At 49.8% G+C, this 6,175-nt stretch overlaps 1 protein-coding gene across 1 annotated transcript in view; it reads right to left on the bottom strand.

Annotated features, from left to right (window-relative positions):
• The window catches only part of LOC117870259 (cell growth regulator with EF hand domain protein 1-like), an 11,888-nt gene extending 10,057 nt beyond the window's left edge, over window positions 1–1,831 (bottom strand). The window contains exon 1 of the mRNA XM_034757347.1: window positions 1,757–1,831. The gene's annotated coding sequence lies outside the window, so the exon portion shown is untranslated. The remainder of the gene's footprint in view (window positions 1–1,756) is intronic.
• Between the last annotated feature and the right edge of the window lie 4,344 nt (window positions 1,832–6,175).

The raw sequence follows: 6,175 nt of genomic DNA on the forward strand, positions 1-6,175 counted from the left end.
TCCCACTGCCCCATGCCACCCTGCTCCCCCCATGCCACCCGCCTCCCCCCGCCCGGTGCCACCCGCCTGGCCCATCCCCCGGCACAGTGACACCTGACAGACATAACCCTGTCCTGTGCCGCCCATCCACCAGTGCCACCCAACAGACCCATACCCCTGCCTGGTGCCACCTGCCTGGCCCATCCCCCACTCCGTGCCACCCACACCCCAGTACCACCCAACAGACCCATCCCCTGCCCCCTGCCATCCTGCCCCCTGCCTGTGCCCCACCGTGCACGTTGCCACCTGCCCCCCCACTCCTCAAGTGCCACCTGGCAGACTCATCCCCACCCTATGCCCCCTGCCGCCCAGTGCCACCTGATAGACCAGCTCCCACCCCATGCCCCCAGCTCTGCCAGTGCCACCCAACAGACCCATTCCCCTGACCGGTGCCACCCCCCAGGTCAGCCAGTGCCACCCAACAGACCCATCCCCGCACCCAGTGCCACCCTCCTGATGCCATCATGCTCCCCCTGTGACGGTGCTGCCCGTAGGAGCCAGCTAAGGTCACTCAATCAGGGTGAACTGCAAACAGACCGGGGCAGACAAACCCCCAACGCTGGTGGATATTTCAATACCTAGATTTACCAACCAGCACAAAATAGCTTCTTCAAATCATTAGAAATATCGCATGGTAGCATTTGCTTTGAGTTTCTTGTGCAATGTTCATGTAACACATTTTTAATTAAAAAACAAGGAAATTCCCAGCCAAAATGCACATTAAAGGGGATTTAAGATTGAGCGCACATAACACCGCTGGACCCCAGTTGTTGGTGGGCGGGATCAAACGTGGGGCCTCTAGCGCTTAGTGCATGAGCCTCTACCACATGAGCTAAAAGCCAGCTGCCGGTTAGCTAAGACTGTAGAACAGACTCATTTAACTCTCTCTCTAAGTGGTCTCAGTGCGACTAGATGGGACAGAACACCACATCCAGAAGTTACATGTGCATTACATGGTTGTTATAATTATCACCATCATAAATCCAGGAAAATCAGAGTTAAGGTTAAAAGAAATCCAAACAAACTGGGTTATAGAAATGCACAATTTGGGTACCCAACCACCTTATATTTGACTTGTAGGGACACAGGGAAAGAAAAAAAAAGTCTTTAACAATCAGTTTAATCTCATCTGAGCCCACACACATGGAAATAACTGTATGGCTGCAATTAAGGTATTTCATGGTGTCACTAAAGGACAGAAGGGACATCGTTTGGGTGCCCTCACTGTGCATATCCTCACCGCAATACGTTTGGGTTTCTTTTTAGTGTCCTTTAATTATGCATGTGTGACCGGAGTCCCAGGGGGGAACCAGCTGAGGTCACTCAATTAGGGTGAACTGCAAAGAATGGGGCAGCCAAACCCCAGAAGCTGGTGGATATTCCAATACTTAGATTTACCAACCAGCACAAAACATCTTCTATACGACCTCACTGGTTACTCAGAGTCCAAACAACGCAGTTCCCTTAAAGTGCCCAGCCTCAGGCCTCCGTCCAGGTACGCACGTCAGATATGATGAAAATGTCTGTAAATCTTATTTCATCATATAAAAGAAAAGTTTCTACCAACCCCAAAGGATCGGACACATCACCTCCCAAGTTAATGAATGTTTCAGATCTTACCCAAATACACACACAGCCAATTCTTACTAATTAAACTAAAATTGATTAAAAAACAAAAGAGAAAGAGTGTGGTTAAAATATCAATCTACAGACAGACGTGAGTTCAATTCATTGAGGTTCAGATTCACAGCAGAGCTGGTGAGCTGCGTAGCTTCAAAGAGTTCATTCAGAAATAGTTCATAGGTTACAGTCCAATGTCCAAATCTCAAAGTCAGGGCGAACCAGCATAACCGGGACCTCAGTCTTGTGACTCAAACTTCCCATGATGAAGCCTACGCAGATCTGAGATGACAAATCAGCACCCAAGGGTCTTTTTAATCAGTGTTCCAGCATCCACTGGACCACACAGTCCTGGTTAAACAATAGGCTTTTGATGTAACCTTTGGCTTTCTAAACACCCCCAGTATTTAGTTACACAAATGAACACAGGGCAGTTTATCCATTAGGCAGTCTATTGCAAGCTTCAAAGAGACACATAGACAATGACATTATTTTACTCAAGATTCATCCAAATGTTGATATTCCCTTTTGATCTCTGAATCCATAGTTAGTGGCAAAGCAGAACTGTCTGTTTAGGGGAGCATCTCAGCTGCACACAATTAGTATTACTTCTAACAAGGTATGTTGCATGTCAAAGTTCTAGTCTATATAGCACGAATGGCCCTAATTATCCTTCCCAGACCTTTCTAACATGACTTTAAGGGTGGGCTGGTCATTCAGACTGCAAGTGTTTAAACCTTTCTAGCCACGCGGCACACCCCCAACGTGAGCCTGGTGTGCAAGGGTGAAATCAGAGCTCCGGGATACACCTTAAGGACCTTCCAACATTGATACGAGCTGGGTTTACATTGAATTCTTTGTAAGGCCAAATTACTGAGGCATGCTTTGGCCCCAGCCAAAAACTTAGGCCTTGGCTACACTGGCGCTGTCCAGCACTGCAACCTGCTGCGCTCAGGGGTGTGAAAACGCCCCCCCTCCCCCCCCCCCGAGCACAGCGAGTGCAGCTCTGTAAAGAGCCAGTGTAATCAGCACCTGCAGCGCTGCACGCTCGCTCGCAGCACTGCAGGCTATTCCCCTCGGAGAATAGCAGCGCTGTGAATTCCCAAGTGTAGCCAAGGCCGTAGTCCAAACTTTGCGAAACACTTTAGTGATTCCGGGGTTTGGTCTATGTGCTGACTTAACACAGTCATGAATGTTCTTCAGAGAGCACTTACTCGGTATTCAGCCATGAAGGCTGTGAGGTGTTGTACCTCAGTTTTCCCTTTTGCACAGCAGTTCAAGCTTGTAGTGGTTTTTCTGCTGTGGAAAGTTTTAGAAATATGTCTATGCATCAGCTGTGAAACCTCAACGTTATTAGGCTTTTTAACACAAAGTGTGTTCTTGTTGAACCAAACAGCATAATCATAAGGGTTTCTATTATGTACCACTCTTAACATGCTCAAAGCCTTTTCCAAAAGACCCTGCACCTTGTACATTTTTACAATTTTAGTATCAGCAACAAGTTAGTTACAATCATAACATCAGTTTTATCATGTGTACATTTACAATAGTTTTTGTCAGGCCAAGTCTTTTGTTTAGACAAATCATTCTTTAGGTCACCTTGTTCAATATCCTTTTTGAACCTTTCAGAGTAGCAGCCGTGTTATCTGTATTCACAAAAAGCACAGGAGTACTTCTGGCACCTTAGAGACTAACACATTTATTTGAGCATAAGCTTTCGTGGGCTACAGCCCACTTCTTTGGATGCATAGAATGGAACATATATTGAGGAGATATATATACACACATACAGAGAGCATGAACAAGTGGGAGTTGTCTTACCATCGGGCTTTGTTGCAAGGATAGGTTCCTGGGTGTGACGTTATTGATATAATCTGGGACCATAGAGATCATTGTTGCAACCAAGGTCCTGTAGTGGCACCAAATCTTGTATAAAGGGGGTCAAATGGGGTGTCTAAGACAAGGTTATGGTTTACTGGTTATGATTATGCTGTCTATATGTGTGTATCAGTTTTGTGGTCGAAGTTATGAATATTGGCTCTATACTGTCTATATTTCAAATTTATGCTATGCTGCTGGGTGACATCTCAGGCCTGGTCTATACTACCCGCCTGAATCGGCGGGTAGAAATCGACCTCTCGGGGATCGATTTATCGCGTCCCGTCGGGACGCGACAATCGATCCCCGAATCGGCGCTCTAACTCCACCAGCGGAGGTGGTAGTAAGCGCCGCCGACAAAAAGCGGCAGAAGTCGATTTTGCCGCCGTCCTCACAACGGGGTAAGTCGGCTGTAATACGTCGAATTCAGCTACGCTATTCACGTAGCTGAATTTGCGTATCTTAAATCGACTCCCCGCTGTAGTGTAGATGTACCCTCAGACAACATGGTATTAGCTCTGCCTAGCCTGCTTGATGGCCCATTAAGGACCATCAGCTATACAATGGACCCATTGAGAGAAGGCAGATAAGCCTTGTAACTCAGCAAAGTATGCAGGGACTGACCCATGTGACTCCAGACTCCATTTTGCTGTAATTTTCCACAGTAAGAACAAAGAGGTGTTCTTACACCTGGAAAAGACTATATAAGGCTGATGCCTCATCTCCATCTTGTCTTCAATCCTGCTTCTTACCTCTGGAGGAACTTTGCTACAAACTGAAGCTCTGAACAAAGGACTGATGACCCATCCCAGTGGGGGATGTATTCCAGAGACTTGATTTGAACCTGCAGTTTATTCCATCGCTGCTGCAAGCCTGAACCAAGAACTTTGCCATTACTGTATGTAATTGATTCCATTTAACCAATTCTAACTCTCATCTCTATCTTTTTCCTTTTACGAATAAACCTTTAGATTTTAGATTCTAAAGGATTGGCCACAGCGTGATTTGTGGGTAAGATCTGATTTGTATATTGAGCTGGGTCTGGGGCTTGGTCCTTTGGGATCAGGAGAACCTTTTTCTTTTACTGGGGTATTGGTTTTCATAACCATTTGTTCCCATAACGAGTGGCACTGGTGGTGATACTGGGAAACTGGAGCGTCTAAGGGAATTGCTTGTGAGACTTGCGGTTAGCCAGTGGGGTGAGACCCAAGTCCTCCTAGTCTGGCTGGTTTGGTTTGCCTTAGAGGTAGAAAAACCCCAGCCTGGGGCTGTAACTGCCCTGTTTGAGCAATTTGTCCTGAGTTGGCACTCTCAGTTGGGTTCCGCCAGAATCGCATTGTCACAGAGGGGAAACTCCCCTAGCCCTGAGTGGGGCCAGTTAGGGTCACTCCCTGTTCCGGAACATGCCCCGAGGATGTCGCCTTTGGGGGCAGCCTCACCTGAGAGCCAGCTGGGGTGGGATGGGATTGCCGGGGCCTGGCCCGGGGGTTCCCAGGTGGGACGTCCCAGAGACGGAGCGTTCCAAAGAGGCTTCCCCTGCCTTGCTAGATGGGAACAGCAGGCACGAAAGCAGTGAGACGTGAGGAAGCAGCCAGGGGACGGGGGTGCTGTCAGTGCTGGAAATGGGGAGGGGGGGGGAGTCTGCTTTATTGATGGAGGCAGGAAACGTTCTTTCCTTGTGATGTCTTTAAATATTTATTTCAGATGGGGGAGGGGCAGGTGAGGGAGAGGAGAACGGGGCAGCAGCTGGAGGGCCAAGAAATGCATCGAGCTTTTAAAAGCTGAACCAGCCCTGGGGAGGCTGGAGGTTTCCCCACCTGGGGAGGGCTGTGCAGGCAAATCGCACCTGCCCTTCCAGCCGCACGGGCGCCTCATTGTTCAGCCCAGATGAGCTCATCTGGCATTATGCAGGGCGGCTGCTGCCTCTGTCTAGCAAACAGCAGCGCTCCCAGCAAAACTAACTGGGAGTCGTCAGTGGGCTTGTTTTAATCTCCAGCGCCTGCTTCCACAGTCCTGGTGGGCTCCCTGCCCCGCAGCCTGCCTGGCTCTCTGGCTGTTTCCAGCCGGGATGCTGGTGCCCCTCACTCCTGACCTGCAGCCCCCCTGCTATCCCAGCCCTGGGCTCCCCACACAGCCCTGTCCATGCCCCTCACTCCTGACCTGCAGCCCCCCGGCTATCGCAGTTCTTAGTCTCTCTTGAGTAAAGAGGTACAATGTGGAGATTTGTGTGGCAATGCTGAGAGATGGACAGACATGCACTGGGGTCTGGGAGGAATCGTTTCAAGCATTCACTTCAATCAGGCCTTCAGAAGGGCTAGCCCGTGGCCCCCACAGCGCACTTCTTCATTGGCAGCTGAGGAACGTGCGTTTCAATGGGAGCAGAGGGGTTCCAATCAAGGTGGCCGGGCTGCATAGAATGTCAGAGCCCCCTCCAGCCTTGGTAACTACGTTGACATGGGATCAGCCCGTGCACGGCTGCAGCAGGGGGAAATTCCCCCTTAGCTGAAAAGGCAGCCCTTCACAGCTCAGAGCAGGCCCAGAGGTCTGGGAGCCGGCCACCCCACAACCCCGTTCCGCCGGCCGGCCGGAGTTGCGGGAGCCGGCCAGCCCGCGGCCCCGTTCCGCCGGCTGGAGCGCC

The sequence above is a fragment of the Trachemys scripta genome, unplaced genomic scaffold (assembly GCF_013100865.1).
Source record: "Trachemys scripta elegans isolate TJP31775 unplaced genomic scaffold, CAS_Tse_1.0 scaffold_117, whole genome shotgun sequence".
Classification (NCBI taxonomy): domain Eukaryota; kingdom Metazoa; phylum Chordata; order Testudines; family Emydidae; genus Trachemys; species Trachemys scripta.